General features: G+C 44.8%; 1 long non-coding RNA gene across 1 annotated transcript; it reads left to right on the top strand.

The window, feature by feature from the left end:
• The first annotated feature begins 7,477 nt into the window (after positions 1-7,477).
• On the top strand, positions 7,478-19,907 carry LOC123845444 (uncharacterized). The gene is made up of 4 exons (XR_006791042.3): positions 7,478-7,831; positions 7,980-8,129; positions 12,317-12,747; positions 17,447-19,907. It is a non-coding gene; the product is annotated as an uncharacterized LOC123845444 (long non-coding RNA).
• Positions 19,908-20,998: the final 1,091 nt, after the last annotated feature.

The following is a 20,998-nucleotide window of genomic DNA, read 5'->3' as shown; positions in this document are numbered from 1 at the left end:
ACTACATCTGCACAGTGGCCCTCTTGAGTTTCCAACCTGCCGACCCACACTGCAGACTTGGACTTTTCAGCTTCCATAATCGTGTGGACAAACTTTTAATAAATCTCCTTCTCTGGGGGTGCCTGGGTGGCACAGTCGGTTAAGCGTCTGCCTTCAGCTCAGGTCATGATCCCAGGGTCCTGGGATCGAACCCTGCATTAGGCTTTCTGCTTGGCAGGGAAACCTCTTCTCCTCTTCTGTCCTCCTTGTGCTCTTTCTCGCTTGCTCTCTCTCTCAAATAAATAAATAAAATCTTAAAAAAAATTCCTTTCTCTAGTATATATCATACATATATCCTATTGGTTCTGTTTCTCTGGAGAACTCTGACTGATACACGAGTTCCCAAACACTTAAGTACTTATGAAAACATTGTTTACAAAATGCTGTGCTAGGTAAAAAAAAAAAAAAGTATTTGCTAAATGTTAGAAATTCATTTTAAAGATTGATGTGTTTTTAAATTGATAATCTCGTATCTTTCTAATGATAGGTAGTTTTATTTTTTAAGTTCAGCATTGCTCTCGTTGGCTAATAAATACTACAGTGTTTATGAGTCTGTAAGAAATAGGTATTATGTAACTGTTTAACTTTTCTCAATCAACCACTCAATTGAGATAAATTTATTCAGCATCCATCCACTATATACTCCCTTAAATGGTTTGTAAAAGTCAGTGTGGTTTATCTCTCAGGTGTATCTTCCTCTCCTTTCTCTGTGCCTAAAAGAACGGAGCCTTTGTAAGGCAAGGTACAGGTGGAAGGAGACAGACAGCTACTTAACACAAGAGCAAATGGGAGAGATGCTAGCAGGAGGGGTGATTTTTCGGTGAATTGTTTTTAAGATACTCTATCCAGAGACCCGACTTTGGAGGCCGTCTTCCTGCTTCCTTCCTCATCTTCAGAATTGAAGACCACCCTACCCTTCACACACACTCACACACACACACACACACAGAGCATTCCACCTCTTACCCAGCAGCAGATGGTGAGAACAGAAAAAGACTGAATGTTCTAACATCAGGAGACTGGATCCAAGAGGAAGAAAACTTTGCAAGCAGGTGGATTGGGGCGGAAAGGAGAGGAGAGGTGTGAGCCAAAGTGGTAAAAAGGACAAAGAAATAGTGGGAGCAAAACACAGTAAGTTGTTCCAGAATGTTCCGCCCCATCACCAACACCCAGTTCCTTTTGCGAAGAGGAACAGAGTGCCGGGGTTTCCTGGAGGGGAGGTAGAAGACATAGTCCTTGATCTTGTTTGCGACCAGTGTGAAAATCTAGGTATCGGTAAGCTAATGTGCCATCTCGCCTATGGGCAATTTCTTTTTATATCTAGAGCTGACGTTGTGAAAAATATTAATGTCCTTGTGAATAAGCAGGGCCGTGCGTTGAGCACCTGACCACAGTTGTCTGTAAATATTGATCCCCCTCGGTTAGGAATGATGGCAGAGCTTGCGACTTTGACCTTTTTTGCATTAGGGGATGACCCAGGACTGCACATGAAATGACTTTACTTTGCCTGGGGTCTTAGCATGTGTCACAGCCCTGATGATGGGGCTGGCAGAAATTGTCCACATCACAAAGGACAATGTGACATCAGGCTCGTTCATCCAGCAAATGTCTGAGTGCCTGTGACAGGCCATGGGGACAGTCCGTGTCTCTGTCCTCATGGGGCTTACAGTCTGAATGATTTTATGAACGATTAACAACTGGCATGCTAAGTACTATGCAAGACCAAGCAAAGAGCACGCAGACAGCCCACAGCCAGAGGCCCCAGCTGCCCTGGGTGGTAGGACTGGCTTCCCTGATAAAGGGTGTGTTAGCCCATACTGAAAGAATGAGGGGAATTAGCCAGATAAGAGCTGATGGAAGCTTTTCCCCAGGGGAAACTATGGGGAAACCGTGAGACCGGAGGGAGCAGGAGGAAAGACAGAAGAATGAGGGAGGCATGTGTGAGATGAGGCAGGCCAGGAAGGCCAATAGGTGGTGCTAAGAATTTAAGACTTGATTCCAGGTGGGAAGCCACTGGAGGGCTTTTCAGGGGGAGGAGGGAATACTGATCATCGATATCGAATATGATTTACATGTTGCAGAAGTGTGAGCCTGTTGAGAGAGCAGGACTGCACAGGTACAGCAGAAATCACTCACGAGCTCCCCAATTCGACATTTAACAAAGTATTTCTTTTTCTGTTTTAATTGTGGCAAAACACACAAACATAAAATGTACCATTTTAACCATTTCACTGGCATGAAGCACATCCCCGCTGTTGTGCAAAAAATCACCACCAGGACCCTTTTCTTCTTGCAAAACTGAAACTCTGTCCCCATCAAACAATAACTCGCCTCTCAGCCCCCAGCTCCTGGCAGCCACCATTTCACCTTCTGTCTCTCTGAATTTGACTCCCGTCGGAACCTCCTGTGAGTGAGATCATACAGTGTTTGTCCTAGTGACTGGCTTATTTCCCTTAGCAGAATAGCCTCAAGGTCCTCCAGGTTGTAGCCTGGGTCAGGATTTCCTTCGTCTTAAAGGCTGAATAATATTCCATTGTATGGATAGACCACATTTCCGGGTCCACTAATCCAGCGAACTGCTAGGACCGCTTCCTCCCCTTGGCCCTTGTGAACAATGCTGTTGTGAAGACAGATATGCAGATAGCTCTTTGAGTCCCCGCCTTTGAGGGACTACATGCCCTCAAATATTCTTTTGAGTATATACACTCAAAGTCTACTTCCTTTTTTTTATTAAAGATTTTTTATTTATTTGACAGAGAGAGAGAGAGCATGAGCAGGGGGAGGATCAGAGGGAGAAGCAGGCTCCCCACTGAGCAGGGATGCAGGACTCCATCCCAGGACCCTGGGATCATGACCTGAGCCGAAGACAGACGCCCACCGACTGAGCCACCCAGGTGCCCCTCAAAGTCTATTTCTGGAACCCCCTTTCCAGGAATGACACTACACTAAACACTGTGGAGGTTTAGACAAATGAATATCCCAGGGCCTCGGCCATCCCAGCACAGACAGGAAAATTTAAAAACAGAACAATCTGAACTGAAATGGGCTACAGAAAAAGGATTGGGGAGTCCATAGGTAAGACTCACTGCAGTGGGCAGAACTGGATCCAAAGGACCCGGATATGGTGATAACCCAGATAAGAAAAACCCATGTCTTAAACAGCATGCTTCCGGTAGGGACGGAAGAGAAAAGGCAGTTTTTTTTAGCGTGAGTGTTGGTCTTGGCCAAAGCCCATTCACTCTTGTTGATTTCACGGTGGTCGGATCTCTGAGCCTGCACTGCGCCTCTCCCTTCAGGACCATCAGCTTTGTCAGAGGTAGAAAGTCTCCTCCTCTAGGGCCTCCTTCAATTAAGGAGCATCTCCGTCCACTCCAGCCCCTGCTTCCTTGTGACCAGATGAAAGGCAGCCCAGGAGAACCCCGTGACTCACACACACTCTCAGGGCTGTTCGGAGGAGCGGCTTTGAAGGACAGATTCCCCAAGCAGGAACTCCCACTGGGCAGCTCAGGAAGCCTCTGGGCAGCGCTGTCCCATGAGCTATTTTTAGTGTGCCTTTTAGATTTAGAAACAGGCAGCATTCTGTAAAACCTCATTTTTTCTGCTTCCCTCGGGCAGAAAATTTCAATCCCAAACCTTCACGCTAAATGACACAGTGTTTGAGAATGTAGCTTACTTTCTTCCCTCATTGTTACCTGGCCGTTCATACCTCTAAGTATGCTAACCGCTCCAAATCTCATAGTCCCAACTCAAGCAGCAGACACATGACAATTAATGGGGCTCCCTAACTGCGTTAAGGCCATGATGTCATTCTGGAGGGGGCGGGTTAATATAATATCTGTGCAGCAACTGAGAGACACAAACCTCAATGCCCACCCTCAAAAGTTGTACCCTAAGCTTGAACATGAACGTCCTCTAAGCGGTCCTCAGATCCTGGGCTCATTTGAAAATATTTATTTTTTAATTTAATTTTATTTATTTATGATTATTTATTTACATATTTCAGAGGGAGAGAGAGAACACAGAGGGAGAGGTAGAAGCAGACTCCCCACCGAGCAGAGAGCCCAGCGCAGGGCTCGATCCCAGAAACCCGAGATCATGACCCCAGCTGAAGGCAGACACTTAACCGACTGAGTCACCCAGGTGCCCTAATATTTATTTATTTTAAAAGAATTCTTTGGGAATATGAGAAATCTAGTTAAAAAAATTCTACCTTAATATCTTGTTCACTTGGTACCATTAAAGACTCTAAAAAAAATGAGCCACATGACAATAGAAACATCAATGTTTCATTTGCTTATTCTTCTTTGTGGCACGGACCCCAAAGAGTCAGAGAGCTAACAAAGGTCCGTAATTGGCTGCTTTCAGAAGTACTGGAGAGACACCCACAGATATAGGTCATGGGGTTGGCTCCATGCTGAGCTGGGAATGTGACATAATCTTATCCCTCCCATTTTTTATTTTGAAAATTGTCAAACCTACAGAAAAGTTGAATGAGTAGTACACCATTCCAGTGCATCATGTGGCTTTCACCTAGATTCACTGGCTGTTAATATTTTATCATATGCCCTTTCTCTTTCTCTCTGTCTTCCCCTACATACACCTTATATGTGTGTAAGTATGTATGCACACACGTGTATCTATACATATATGCCGAAGCATTTGGAAGTAAACTGTAGGCGTCATGACACTCCCCCCTAAATGTTTCAGTATGCATCTTCTGAGAACAAAACCATCGTCCTTCATAATCCCAATGCCATTATCACACCCAAGCATAATTACATTGACATGTTAAAGGAAAATTTTCAAAAAGGTAAAATTATGACTCTCATCCAGATATAAAACGACCATGTGTTAAAGATTTTATTTAACTCATGATTAATAAGGGCACTGCAAGATGTCACAACCAGTTCAAAAGATGTCACAACCAGTTCAAAAGAGAATCCACATTTACAGGTGAGGAATATTGAAAGGAATGAGGAAGTGGAGACAGAACTGGCTTGTTTGTGTCCATAAGCAAAGATTATTTTGCATTGCTATCTATTATCTACAACTTACTGAGTTGTAAAATAGCTCAAAAGCAATGAAAAGGGCAGAGTCCCTACAGAATTGGAATTAGATAGCCCTGAGGGATGTGCTCTAGACCAGGCATTGGTAAGCGTTTTCTATAAAGGGCCAGATAATAAATATTTCTGGTTTTTGCAAGCCATATACGGTATTTGAACATGAAAGTAACCACAGACAATCTGTGAAGGAATGAGCATAGCTTTGTGCCAATAAAACTTTATTTATAAACACAGGTGGCAGTCCCGATCTGGCCCCCTGGCTATAGTTTGCTGGCCCTGCTCTAAAGAATGCATAATTGGGGCGCCTGGGTGGCTCAGTCGGTTGAGCGACTGCCTTCGGCTCGGGTCATGATCCCAGGGGCCTGGGATAGAGTCCCACATCGGGCTCCCTGCTCTGCGGGGAGCCTGCTTCTCCCTCTCCCACTCCCCCTGCTTGTGTTCCCTCTCTCGCTGTGTCTCTCTCTGTCAAATAAATAAATAAAATCTTAAAAAAAAAAAAGAATGCATAATTTTCCATCGATGCACACATTTTCTCCAACAGATATAAAACGAAGATGCTATCATGAGTTGAATTGTGTCCCCCTTCAAAATTCATATACTAAAGTTCCAACCCCAGCACCTCAGAATGTGACTGTATTTGGAGATAGGATCTTTAAAGAAGTAATTAAGTTAAAATGAGATCGTGAAGCTGGACCCGAATTCAATAGGAATGGTGTCCTTATGAGAAGAGGAGATTAGGACACAGACACACACAGAAGGAAGACCATGTGAAGACACACAGAGGAGATGGCCACCTACAAGCCAGGGAGAGAGCCTCAGAAAAAACCAGCCCTGCCCACACCTTGATCTCCGACTTCCAGCCTCCAGGACTGTGAGAAAATAAATTTCTGTGGTGTGAGACCACGCACCCCCCTACCCGTGTGTAGTACTTTTGTTATGGCAGCCAGGGGGGACTCACACAGTCTTTCACTTATGAAAAGATGGTTATCTAATCAAGTGAGTGGGTTAGACCATTTTCTCCCTAAAGCTATTTTGTCAAATGCGGTATGTCAAGAAGCACTTCAAAGGTGGAGGTGGGGAAAAGGTTTTGATGTCAAGTAAGTTTAGCAACTATAGCAAATTGTAGTTCCTTCTTAAAAATCTGCTATGATCTCAGAATGTTGAAGCTCTTGAGATGTCCCACAATAATATCTGTTTTAACTTGGTATAACCCAGAGTTTCCCAAGGTGGATGCCTTTTTTTAAAGGTACGATTCTTTTTTTTTTTTAAGTTTATTTTTTTAAGTAATCTCTACACCCAACATGGGGCTTGAACGCAACCAGGAGATCAGGAGTCGCATGCTCTTCCAACTGAACCAGCCAGGCGCTCCAAAGTTACAATTCTTAATAATAAATCCAGTATTCTTGGAATATGCTTTGGAAACACTAGGGTGAGCAAAAACTGAGACAGGTCTTCTGAGAACGTAAAGATGCTTGTGGACCGATGCAGGATCCAGAAGGCTGGAGGGAGGACCTAAGTGGGTTCCAGGCAGGGGCAAAAGGGGGACTCCTGTACCCAGACCTGGGCGATCATGACATAGGAAGGAGAACATGACATAGGAAGGAGAACATGAAGGGCCAGACGACTCAGAGATGATTGCTCACGGTGCTGTGTCCGAGGAAGTCTGGTCCTAAAGGAAGGATAGTTATCTCTGTTTTCCAGGAGAACCTGGGGCCTCAGTATCCTGTTGTGGAATAAAGAATGGAATTCAGAACACTGGGCCTTTGGTGTCTTCCTTTGGGGCCCCGGTGATCACCTCCCAACAGAACTTCAAAGCCTACTTAGCGCTCCTTGTGTGAATGAGGCCTCAATGGGGTGAAAGCCCAGACGGTGCTTGCCATGTCAGCTCCGAGCCACCAGATGGCGCGCGGAATCCACAGTGCACGTGCATGGGGCTCTGGTTTGTCCCAGCCCTGGCCCAAGGCCCATAGGAAATGTGTTACTCTGTCTCCTTTTACTGAATGTCCTGCAAGGTTTTTACTCTTTAGAAAGCTCATCCATAGAGGAGCATATGAAACACCATCCTGCACAGCTGTGCTCTTCCTGTCCTTTCGCTCCTGGGGACATGTCAGCAGAATTTCCCCTGGTCTGAAGAGTCTCGCGTATTTGTTCTCGCTGGAACTAGGAGCAGTAGGGAGCACTTAGCTTCCATTTTGAAATCCGCAATCCTGATGAAATGTAATCGCTGGGAAAAAATATCTCAAGGACTGTTTATTAGGGCAACCGCGTTTCTGGCATGAAAAACAGACTGCGAACACTTTGTTACTCTGGTATTCGGACTGCTAACACAGCGGGGTGTAAGGTTTTTACGTAATCCCAAATCTCAACCTCAAAGAGTTAATGATGTTACTCATGCCACTGGGGCATGAAAGAAAAGCTTGCATTTTTGGGTGGTTATTGCTTGCCCAGAGCGGTGGAATGAGCCATACGGCTGAAGGCCAAGGGACTCGGCCACCCATGCAGTGAAATAATCCCCAAGAAATGCACTGCTTGGAATGGAAATGAAAAGAAAGTGAACAGTCAGTCATTCCAGGGCATCTACTAAATATTACCGACAGTCATTCAGTCTAAAGTTTGCCTGATTCTTAACACTGCAAATCTCAGATTTGGGATGTATTACATAGATCACAGGAAACGGTTGACAACAAGCAGTTGGAGCGCTGTTCCTGTCAAGCTCTGGGTCGTAAGCAGTGAGCTCTGTTCTTATTTCAGTTCCAATAGGAATGAATAATTAATAACCTAGTTTTTGAATGGAAAGTACATTTCAATGGATGGGTGATGCTTTCAGCAGAGCCTCTGAGGGTTATTGTTTATTTCCTTCTTTCCTTCTTTCTGAAGTGGGACCCTGGATGAGAAGAAAGAAGCAACATTCAACTGTACGATGGCCTACATTTTTTGACCCATCGGAGACTCACGTGAATAAAGAAAAGCAGAATTTCGTGTTGGCATCAGCATCTACTATATAGCAGGCACTCTGTTCCATGTCTTGTAAGTACTTTCTTAATCTTCGTGGCAACAGTTTGGTAGTTGGCATTGGTCCAGTTTTTCAGATGAGGAAATCAGGCTCAGAGAGGTTAAATAGTTTGCCTGAAGTCACACAGCTAGTAGATTCGAGAGCTGAGAGCTGGGACCAGGTATGCCTGCCTTCAAAGCCTGGGTTCGCTCTCTTTCCACCGGGGCATTTCGTAAACTCACAGAAGCACCACATTGGGAATGATCTGGGGGGTCATTTAGGTGAACCCTCGAAATAACGGAGACGTGATTCTGGTCGTCTCCATTAAGTCGAAAGCCAAACAAGTATAAATGTGCCTGAAATCCAAGCCGAAGCCTAAAAGAAGTAAGAGCAACGCTTCAGAACGCAGACAGAGGGCAACATATAAATGTTGATGCGGGTGGGACGGCCATAGCATCCTGACGTGTGTGTGTGTGTGTGTGTGTGTGCTGTAAATAAGACTCAGGGGGATGCTCCTACCTCAAAGTCCTCCGCCCTGTAGCCTCCACAGGCCCCAGAAGGAAAGGTCGAGGTCAAAAGCACCCTCTCACCACTAGAGAAAGTTACCTAAGGGGAGTGAGGGTGGGTGACGGGCTTCAGGCCACACACGTTGGTGGCAGAGCCCGAAATAGAACTTGAGGCCATGCGTCTCAGTTGAGCCTCAGTGCTGCTTGTCCTAGCTACCTCACACGTCTCTTGCCATGACTAGCTCTGTGTGAATTTGGGGAGGAAACCCAAAACCAGGTTTCAGTTTTCATTACATACCGGAAACTTGGCCTCAGATCACTAAGAAGTTGACTGTGGTTTGTGAACCTTTTAAGCAGAGGGAGCCAGGCTCCTGCCATGCTCCTGCCCCTCGCAGAGGCCGGCAGGGATTTATGGGTGTGAGCGGGAAGGTGGGCACCGTGGTGCCCGTCTAGCCATGTTCCAGGTACATGCTGGCCCGGCGGGCCACGGGCCACCAGGGAGCCCCTGCAAATCACGGCTGCCTTGGAGTTTCTCTGAGCACCCATCGGTTGGGGAATGGCTTGCGGGAGAGAGAGAAAAGGAGGGGATGATTTAGGGGTGTGCATATTCATTTGCAAATGAAGTTATGGAAGTTGCTAGTGAGATTTATATTGGTAATTAAGTGATAATGGCTGTGTACGGCTGCTGGAGTTGGATTTCCTATAAAATAATGAAGGGACCCAGGCCCTTTGGAGCAATGTCTTATTGTTTAGCATTTTCAGAAACAATTTCGGTTTCTACGGTACTTTAGACCCACTAACTAGTAACTCCTCAAAGCACCCTTGGAGGGCAGACCACGGGCTGGCCCCCTTGCACATCCCCCAGAGATTGTTGGTCTCTATGCAGGGCAAGGGGTAGGTAGCCCCACTCCGGCACCAGGCTAGCAGAGGAAGGATGAGACGACGTCCTTCCAATGGGCATGGCCAAGTAGATAATGCTTTGTTGTGTTTTGTTTTAAATCATCTGGATCCTCTGAACAACCAGCCTGAAGTGATGTGGTTTAATTAAGGGGACCAAGGAAACTATGAAGAAACCAGGTACAAACATCATGCAAGGATCTTGCAAGAATTCGAGTCCAAACTACTATGTCAAAGACTAATGGCTGTCTTCGCATGCAGGCTGTCCATGGGGGCTGGGATATCCACGAGCATGGGGAAGAAAAACGTACCTATATGACCAAGAGTCTGGGTCAGATCCAGACTGGATAATCAGTCCTTGATTAATTAATAGCTGCCCCCCCTCTCTATATATTATTTTATATTTCGAAAGACAGAAAGACTCACTTATCTACATAGGTGTGCTGGAATGAGGTACATCTCTTAGAAAGGAATGGGCTGTGGTTTTCTGAGTTCTTATTTTCTCCTTTCCTTTAATGGTGGACGTCGAAATAAATATTCAGACCTAGGACTCAGTGTGCAGAAAACACTTTAGGAAATAATTTACTGTTCTGAACATTCAAGGTGCAGCCTGCTTCATGGGAAGTGCTGAAAAGCTCAGCTTCTTTTCATGTTTTTCCTCTTTCGGGGTTTTAAAATACTCTTTCAATTCTTTCGGTTATAGGAGAGAGGGCTCGAGGGCTTAAACATCCGTAAGCTGAGAGACAGGTTTTTAAAATTATGGTGCACCTTGATTCAGTGAAAGAAGTAAGTGCTGACTTTTCCCTTTTGCGTCTTTGGGATTGGTATCTGCCGCCAACATCTATAAATAAACCTCGTCGTAGGAGATTCAGCGAGGCACAAAAGCATGGTGGTGGTCCATATCAGACGCTCGCTCGGTATCTATCTAGTTGGAACAGAAAAGAAAGTGCCAAACAAGAAGCACCATCAGGAGTCCAGAGGGGGCCTCTTTTGGAGGCTGTGGCAAGATGAGGGAAGTTCAAAGAGAACAGGAGGTGGCCTTGCTGGGTCCTGAAGCAAACCTGTGACGAAGGTCACAGGAGAGAGAAGAAAGGGGGATCCAGGAATCAAAGCTCAGCTGGGCCTGCTGATGCCCCGTCAATACTGAGAGGTCGCTGGGGGAGGCAAATCAGAGGGGTGAATGCCAAATAAGGAATTCCAAACGTGCTCATTTACTCAAGAGGAGACTTTATTGTCCTCAGAATCGGGGAAGAAAAGAAGCTAAATTAATAAAAGTTTCATCAAATGTCTAAAAGTGTCACATGCTAGCTCAGCATCACGACTGAACTCAGCCCTGATGGAGTGATCGATTACTGTAGAGGGTGGGGGGCCGGTATTTGAACATGCTTGACATAACGGGGGATGGGGCACCTCCAAAAGTAAGAGTGTCTGGGATCCAGCCCTGGGCTACGCGGGAGGAGAACGGGAGGAGGGTTGACACTGGTTTCAGAAAAGGAAAGGGAGAGAAAACTGGGGAACTGGGAAGACATTTTGTGGGAAGCACCTAATTGCTGGAGATTTGTGCTTCATCCAGAATGTTACAACACATGCCTCCTCTTTCTGGGGGGGGCGGTCCCTAGATTCTGCCCCCTACAAATATCATTGGTCTTCTAAGCCCAAATGGTGTAACATCTATGTTCCCAGGGCGTTTCCTGGTTGTCAATTTGTTGTCTTGAGACTAAAGTGACCTTGGAGATCTTGAAGGTGGTAGACATTTAACCAAGGCCTGTTAATTAGGATCTGAAGTGTGTGTGTGTGTATAAATGTATGTATATATATATATATATATATATAGTATGTATGTGTATACATATAAATACACGCACATACGCCATTATACACATATATAAATACATACATATGTACATATGTATACATACACTTAGGGCCTATATATATGCAAACACACACATAAATACACTTATATATACACACACATATTATCTACATATACATATACACATATGCCAAATATATATATGCACAAATAAATACATATCTTCTTAGAGCCTGCATACACACACGTTTAAACACACGCACACACACATATACATATACACATATGAATATATATACTCACTTAGGACCTAAATACACATACATTCACACACACACACACACACACACACAGGACATACGATACATAAAGTTATTCTGAGACACATGCTTAGGGCCTATAGTATATATAATATTATATATATATATATATAAGAGCAAGATCTTTATTAGTGCAGAGTAGTATCTCAAGTATATTTCGAAGATGACTATTTGCGCAGGGTTTCCAGAGATGAATTAAATTATTGTATTATGGTTAGTATAATTTGTCACATTCTTCTTCTCTTGCTTGGCTAATTCTGGTTCCTCCCCAAAGATGTTGGTTTTAAAAATTTACTGCCAATCTCCAAAACTAAGGAGCAGGCCAAAATCTTGGGTCTTAAAAGACTGTAAAGCACAGTGATCCTTCAGAATTACCCAGAGACACATAACAGAAGACAGGAGGAAAAGAGGTCAAGTGGGCATCTGAATGCACAGACGCATTTGTAACAGGGAGCCTCCTCTCGTAAGCTGACTGCGTGGCAGACACGTCCTCATGTACCTCGCACATGCGAGTCCCTTAATATGGAATAAATGAACGGCCGCCGTGATCTCATTGCCGGCTCCTTTTTTCCCTTACCCCTGGCCCCCACTCAGCTTTTCACTTCATCATCGAGGATTTAAATATCTGCTTTTGGCTCACTCCTCCCCAGTTTACATTATTTTCTGTGTCTTTTTTCCTGCAGCTGCAAGACAGCTTTACCTATAACATGAAAGAGGGGAGAGAGTTCCCAGCACCAGCTCCCTGTGGGCCAACGGCCTGGAGGCCTGGGTCAATCCCCAAATCACTTGGGCCTTGGCTCCCTCACCAACCAGATCTCATTCTCTGGAGGAGGGCTACGGGTTGAATTGTGTCCCTGAAGAAGATGCGTTGAAGGTGACTTGAGGTGGAAATAGGGCCTTTGCAGATGGAATCAAGTTAAGGCGAGCTCCTGCTGGACTAGGGTGGGCCCTGAATCCAGTAGGACTGGTGTCCTTTGAAGGGACAAAGAAACACCCACCAAGAAGTATGGCCGCCATGAGGCAAGGGTTGCTCGCATCACCAGAAGCCAGACGAGAGTGCAGGGTCCTGGCGACACCTTGATTTCAGCCTTCTAGCTTCCAGAACCACAAGATGGTAAGTTTCCGTTGTCAAAGCCACCGAGTCTGTGGTACTTTGTTAGTGCAACCCTAGCCAACTAACACAGGACGCTGTGGGGAGAGCGGTTGAGGACCCCCGGCTTTGAAATCAGACAGATCTGAGTCCAGGTTTCATGACTTCCTAGCTGATGATTTGGGGCAAAATTTCTCACTGAGCCTCATTCTTTCCTGAGACCTAAGTGGCTTATGAAGGGGAGCCATGCGCCCGCTCCCCCGGAATCTGTGCACACCAGCTTCTTCCTCATTCCCCCTTTCCCTCCTCCCCCTTCAGACCTTCTACTTTCCCAGTCTTCCAAATGTTGTCTCTTACAGCTTCAGCCACTGGGAAGAAACTCATTGGAACCACTCTGGGTTTCCAAATCCAAAAGTCCAACCTCAGGGTCTGGTGCCCTTGCCCCTCACTCTAATCAGCAGTGTTCAGAGAACAGGGCCATATCTTCCTAAACTTGTCAAGAAAGCCTGACAAGTTGTGGTATGTGGTGAAGTCAGAGGACACACGATACGTAAAGTTACTCTGAGACCTGTGATAAATGTAAAGTAGCGCTGTTTTTTGTTTTGATTCGTCACATCCTGATGAGGACTTCCCCGTCCTTCTGGCTCTTACACCCTCAACTCTCACTTTGCCCTTCCCATGTCCTTCCTCCCACCTCCCCACTCTCCACCCAGATCCATCCCAGGCTTCACGGCCTTATTCAGGACCCTCTTCTTGCCAGAAGCTCCTCCAGCTACCCGCGTCCACACCTGTCTCTTCCTTTTTAAATTCCTACTGCCTTTATGGTTATTGTCACATAGCTTAGCCCCTAAGTGTCTTCTCATTGGTCCCTGGCCTAGATTCGAAGCCACCTGAGGGTAAACAGAACAAAAGCCCTTGTATCTGCAAACCACGAGGTTTGGACAGAGTTGTGGCTCTTCTAGGTCCCAGAGCGGTCTCCCCACAAATACTTGGCCAAGTAACTGATTCACCTCTCTGCATCCCATTTCAACTCCAGGCTCTTGGAGTTTCTGTCTCCCCAAGGTACCAGATTCAGGGAAGCTACTAGCTCTTATCTAAACCGGCTGTCGGACTGCCCGTGGCCCGTTTCCTACTTTCTTCCCTGGGCTTGGTCTCACTCACGAAGCCTGGGCGGGTGGGATGGGGCCCCCTGGGCTGCTACTGATGTGGGGTCAAACTGGGGGATGTGAGAAAAAAGCTCCATGATGAGGGCAGCAAATTAGGACCTTTGTCAAGAGGAGACAAAGCATCGCCTGGGAAGAAGAGAGCACATCTCGGAGGCCAGGACAAAGCTTCGCAGGCCAGGACCACCCGAGACTTCCAGCCCCAAGCAGGCGACGGGGTCCCTCTCCAAATGTAACTGGATACAAGAACAACACTAAACATAACGTACAAACTGTTCAGGTATACTGAAATTAAAACAGCTTCTTGCTAGGCTTTTCTGTCAATGAAATTCTAAATATGTTCATTGAAGCTGGACTTCGGTTTCCTTCCTCCCTGCCCCTCTCTCTCTCTCTCTCTCTCTCTCTCTCCCTTTTTCCTTGCCTTCCTTCTCCCCTCTTTCTTTTTTTCTTTGTTTGCAATTTCCCGGAACAAGAGCATATGCAATTTATGCAGAATGCTGGAAAAGGATTCCTGCCTCACTCAGAGGGCTCCTCCATAGGATCTTCCAGATCCCTTCCAGCTTGGAGGTTCTGTGAGTCTAGAAATGCCTTGATGAAGGAGAACAAATCCAGGCTTTGAAGTCAGACATACCTGGTTCCAGCTCCAAGCTCTCATGTTTACTTTCTGTGTGACTTTGGGCAAGCTACTGAACCTCTCTGAGCCTAGGTTCGTCATCTGAAAAACTGGGCCAATGCCGACCGCCAAATCACGGCTGTGAGGATGAAATGGAAAAATACTTATCAAACACACAGCAAGGATGGAAATGGAAGAATGGCTCAGAAAATCTCCTGCTGGGGAAGCTGGGAGGAGGCCTGCCTGAACAGAGAAGACGGGCCGCGGGGCGTGGTGTGTGGGGACGCAGAGACGGAACTGCGCGTTCCCCCAGCTGGTGCCCAGGGAATTCAGCGCTGTTGCTGAGAGGAGCTACTTGGGTCCGCTCTTTCCCCAGGGCCTGGCCCTCCTTCTGTTCTCTCTGTCCTTTGTGGTCCCAGATTCTTGTGACCAACCCAGGTCTGCCCCTGGGCCCTCTGCCACCATTGTGCTATTCCTCCCAGGCCGCACACCCCGTCACACAATGATTTCTCCTGGGCTTCGCTGCCTCTAACTGGACTGAATTTATCCCATCCCCCCTTGGACTTTCTAACTGTTGTTCCTTCTTATTCACGGAGTTCATTCATTCCACGAACATTTGGGGGGGGTTCCACCGGGCACCAGGGCCTGTGCTAGGCTCCCCGACCCCCAGCCCTTGTCCATCTGCCCCAGGATCCAGCTGCTTGCTCTCCTCGGGCTCTGGAATAACCCCTACCCTCAGAATCCTTCCTCCTTTCCCTTCCCGGAGGCTGGCTGCACTGCAGGGTACCTTCACCCCCCAACCAGGAGCAAATCCTGACACTGCCGATATTTGTTGATCAAATGAACACATAGAAAAGGATTTTTTTTTTTAATTACCACCCCTTCCAGATCCCCAGCCCCCTTCAGACTGATGTAATCCAAATTACTGTGCACAGTGATGAGTTAAATGCTAGCAGCTTGGTGATTGTGCATAAGCGAGTTCTAGCTCTCAGGCGGCCGTTATCAGCACCTCTGTGAGTTTCTGATTTTCAAGTATCCCTAGGGCTTAAAAATGCTAATGGTGGCTCTCTTCCTACTACTGTAATAATACTTAGCACTTATGTCCTGCTACATAAAATCAGTTCAAGTGCACCCACACCCCCTGGTGAGCTGGGTCCCTTATTAGCACCCTGTTGTCAGTGAGCAGCTGAGGGGTGATGGGGTTTGGCTAGGGTGTACTGGGCTTTGATCTGAAATTGTCCTCCCCACTCCTGCCCTAGAGGTCTATGCTATCCCCCGAGAGTATAAACAGGCGGCACCTTTCCAGGACCCCAGCCCCCCACCCCCTCCTCAGAGGTCTGAGCGGGAGGGTGGCTCTTACTTCCAGAGGCAGAAACCCTGTGAGAACTGTGACAGCACGATCCTCTGTACATGAAATTAGCCATGGAGATCGTGCTGATTAAGTTACAGTTACAATGACTGTCAAAACAGCGACTTCTCAACAGGCTTGAAAAAGCTAATGACCTGTGGGAGAAGGATGAACAGGGCGCCCCATCGTCCCAGGTTAGGAAAGCAACTTGTCAGGAGAGGCATGGGTCCAAATCACCCAGAACAGTCCAGAGGATTACAAAGCTGACAACCCCTTCCTTGGCATGCCCTGAAGAAAACGAGAAAATCTGTGTGCCCCAAAGCGTCCCCACATTGCCTCACCGGGAGGGTGGGCTCGACTCCCTGTGGCCCCCTCTTCCCCGAAGCCTGCCTGTGGGTCTGAGCTCTTGGCCTGGGGCAGCAGAGCCCTGAAAGGCTGGGAGGTGAGCAACGAAGGATAGCTGGAAGAGAGATGAGGAGAGGAGGGGGAAGGAGGCTCTTGGGGGGTAAGGCAGAGTCCGCAGAGGGATCCTGAGGCATCCTCAGGTATGAAGTTCTGCCCCAGGCCAACCCAGGCACACTTCAGGACCACAGATTTTTTTTTTTTTTTTTCCATTTTAAGGAACTAGAAACATTCTAGCCCCATCGCCTCCTTTTACAGTTGGGAGATCTGAAGTTCAAAGCCTTTAAGTGACTTCTGAGAGGTCACAGGCCACATTAGAGCCAGAGTTAACTTTTTAATATGAGGAAGATTGTCAAGATTATTAATAAAGTTGCCATGCGTATCATGTGACAGTGGAATCGGAAAACGTTATTCTGCTCAAGTAAAAGAGACGGGAAAGGATAATCGCAAAAAGGAACACAAATTGTTTAAAAGCAAAAATATGAAAACCGCAGTAAGGAAAAAGAGGGGCTGCAGTCAGGTCAGCATTTTGACCCAAAAAGCAAATCAGTTGATTGTCCCCACATTAGTTGACAGGGTTTAAGGCAATTTGACATCATGGGAGCAATACGTGGTTTTTGGCCAAACAGGATTTAGGATTCCCGGTCCCCGAAAACTTTTTGCACCATCTTCTGTAAAAAAAAAAAAAAAAAAAAAAACAAAACACAACAAACTTTATGCCACTTGAATTTGCACTGTCTGATTTATTTGCCTGCAAACTGGAAACTTCACCTCATTATAAAGATGTGAGTCAGAGCTAGGAAATGCCAAAACCAGTGTGCAGAACAGAAGATTCTGGAGAGGTGGGCTTGGGGGTTGGGCAGGGGCTCTTTCCTGGTCGCGGCAGCTTTCCGTGGTGTCTCCGTGGTTGGGAGGGCGGGGGTCTCTGTGTCCCAACAAGGATCAGCCATGCAGCCCGCTCGAAGCATGCCTCCACCTCTGTCAAAAATCCTCCAATGGCAAAAACGAGGTGCTCGGTGTGACTGAGCAATGAGAAAAATAGATGTTCCTATTCTGAAGCTGCCTGCTAATTATTCCAGGGACATTCTTCCTGTCAATCTTTTATTAATTATCCAGGGGAAGTGATTCTGTAAAGCAACACACAGTGAAATGATTCATCTGACATAACTTCCTTCATTTTCTGTCCAACTGAAACAGGTCCAGAAGCCTCAACGAGGAATGGAGGGGAGAGAAAACGAAACCGAATGTCCTCCAAACACAGGGCCGTGTCCTGAGCTGAGATCCCCAGCATCAGCCCTGGCGCGAGCTCAGGCACCGGGGAAGGTCTGTGTACCTTCCCTTCCCCAGATGTTTATAATGAATAATGGATTCCGTGAATAAATTCTAATAGATGCCTGAATACATTTTAATAACTAATGACTAAAATTAGGAGTGAGAACACTGCAGAGTCTTAAATATATATTTAAAGTGTTACAAATTATAAGCATTTAAATTATAAGCTTTCAAATATTATAGAGGAAATTTTTAAAAATTAAAAAAAAAATTGCTGTACTGTTAAGCGCGATGATGTGATGAACATGAACATTGTAAAAGGAATTCCACAATTGAGTTAATGAACATGGCCAACACCTCAGATAGTAACTTGGTTTTTAGTGAGAATACATAAATTCTACTGTCTTAGCAAATTTCAGTTATACAATACAATATTATTAGCTATAGTCACTGCAATACACGAGATCCTCATATCTTGTTCATCTTATCGCTGAAAGGCTGTACCCTTTTACCAACCGCTCGCCATTCCCCCCATCTCCCCTAGCCCCTGGAAATCGCCATTCGCCATTCTACTCTCTGTTTCTGAGACCCAGTTTTTGTGTCGGCTTTTTTTTTTTTTAAGATTCCGAATATAAGTGATCCCATGCATTATTTTTGCCTGTCTGGCTTGTTTTGCTTAGCATAATACCCTCCATGGGTGAACGCCCATGCCGTAAATGGCAGGATTCTTTTAAGGCTGAATAATATTCCATTGTGATATCTATATCTATGTCTATATATGGATATCACATTGTCTTCATTCACATTTATCTGTCAAAGGACATGTAGGTTGTGTCCATACCTTGGCTATTGTAAACAATGCTGCCATGCACATGGGAGTACAGATATTCTTTTAAGACGATAATTTTGTTTCCTTTGGATATATATCCAGAAGTGGTATTGCTGGATCCTAAGGTAGCTCTATTTTTAATTTTTTGAGGAACTTCCATACTATTTTCCACAGTGGCTACACCAGTTTGCATTCTCACCAACAGGGCACAGGGGTCCCTTTTCTCCACATCTTTGCCAACATCTGTTATCTCTTGTCTTTTTTTTCCAGGTCTCCTAAATTTTATGAGCTCTCCTCTTTTTTTTTATTTTAATTTTTTAATTCCAGTATAATTAATGTACAGTGTTATATTAGTTTCAGGTGTACAGCATAGTGATTCAACTATTCTATACACTCCTTGGTGCTCAATGTGATACGTGTATTCTTAATCACCTATTTCACCCAGCCGCATGCCCCCATAACTTCCAGTTTGTTCTCTATATTTAAGAGTCTAATTTTTTGTCTCTCATTTTCTTTGTTTTGTTTCTTAAATTACACAGAGGAATGAAATCATATGGTATTTGTCCGTCTCTGGCTAACTTATTTCACTTAGCATTATATCCTCTAGATCTATCCTTGTTGAAAATGGCAACATTTCATTCTTTTTATGGCTGAATAATATTCCATCATATATATATAGATATATCTATATCTATATATATATACTCACATCATCTTTATCCATTCATCTATTGACGGACACTCAGGCTGCTTCCATACTTTGGCTATTGTAAATAATGCTGCAATAAACATAAGGGTGCATGTATCTTTTTGAATTAGTGTTTGTGTATTTTTTGGGTAATTACCCAGTAGTGGAATTACTAGATCATATGGTAATTCTATTTTTAGTTTTTTGAGGAACCTCCATACTGTTTTCCACAGTGGCTGCACCAGTTTGCATTCCCACCAACAGTGCACGAGGCTTCCTTTTTCTGTACATCCTTGCCAACACTTGTTATTTCTTGTGTTTTAGCCGTTCTGACAGGTGCCAGGTGATCTCTCCTTGTGGTTTTGGTTTGCATTTTCCTGAGGATGAGTGATGTTGAGCACCTTTTCATGTACCTGTTGGCCATTTGTATGTCTTCTTTGGAAAAATGTCTGTTCAAGTCCTTTGCCATTTTTAAAGTTGGGTTATTATTATTATTATTTTGCTATTATGTTGTATGGGTTCTTTGTCTATTTTAGATATTAACCCCCTATCAGGCATACAGTTTGCAAATATTTTCTCCCATTCTATAGGTGCCTTTTCATTTTGTTGATGGTTCCTTTGTCATGCAGAATCTTCTTAGCTTGATGGATCCCACTTGTTTATTTTTGTTTTTGTTGCCTTTGCTTTCAGTGTCAAATAAAAAAAAAAATCATTGCCAAGACCAATATTAAGGGTATTTTTCTTCAATGAGTTTTTTTTTCTAAAGATTTTATTTATTTATTTGAGAGAGAGAATGAGAGAGAGAGAGAGCACATGAGAGGGGGGAGGGTCAGAGGGAGAAGCAGACTCCCTGCTGAGCAGGGAGCCCCATGTGGGACTCGATTCCAGGACTCCAGGATCATGACCTGAGCCGAAGGCAGTCGCTCAACCAACTGAGCCACCCAGGCGCCCTCTTCAATGAGTTTTATGTTTTCAGGTCTTATATTCGTGTCTTTAATACATTTTGAGTTGATTTTTGTGTTTGGTGGAAGATAAAGGTCCAGGTTCATTCTTTTGAATGCGGATTTTTAGTTTTCCCCCTACTGTTTATTGAAGAGACTATTCTTTCCCCTGTGTACATCCTTGGTCTCTTTGTTGAATAATAATTGATCATATAAGGGTGGGTTTACTTCTGAGCTGTCTATTCTGTTCCATTGATCTGTCTGTTTTTATGCCAACACCATACTGTTTTGATTACTGTAGCTTTGTTTAAAATCAGGAAATGTAGTGCCTGCAGCTGAGTTCTTTCTCAGGATTGCTTTGGCTATTCAAGGTCTTTTGTGGTTCCATACCAATTTTAGGATTGCTTTTTCTATCTCTGTGAAAAATGCCATTGGAATTTTGATAGGACTAACCCTGAATCTGTAGATTGCTATGGGTGGTATGGACATTTTAACAATACTAATGGTTCCAATCCATGAACACAGAATATCTTTCCATTTATTTGTGTCTCCTTCAATTTCTTTTATCAGTGTTTTCTAGTTTTCAGTGTACAGATCTTTCGCCTTGTTGGTTAAATTTATCCCTATGTATTTTATCCTTTTTGATGTTATTGTAGATGAGATTTTCTTCATTTCTCTTTCTGACAGATTGTGGCTAGTGTATAGAAATGCAACTGATTTCTGTACATTGATTTTGTATTCTGCAAATTTACTGAATCTGTTTATTAGTTCTAATGGTTTTTTTTGGGGGGGGAGTAGAGTCTTTAGGGTTTTCTAAATGTAATATCATGTCACCTGCAAATAGAGACAACTTTACTTCTTCCTTTTTGACAAAAGTATTCTTTTCAATTCAGAGACTGAATTCAAGGAAGGGACATGGGTGAAAGAGGATGGAGCTGTGCCCACAGTACGAGACTAAAAATACGCTGCCCCTTAACCACAGTTGGTTGCTGGGTACATTGAGTTTCAGGACCATTTAA

Source organism: Mirounga angustirostris, unplaced genomic scaffold (genome assembly GCF_029215605.1).
Source record: "Mirounga angustirostris isolate CCGP_5_RB_7025 unplaced genomic scaffold, mMirAng1.0.hap1 SCAF_6, whole genome shotgun sequence".
Classification (NCBI taxonomy): Eukaryota; Metazoa; Chordata; class Mammalia; order Carnivora; family Phocidae; genus Mirounga; species Mirounga angustirostris.
This window is presented reverse-complemented; position numbering and strand designations above follow the sequence as displayed.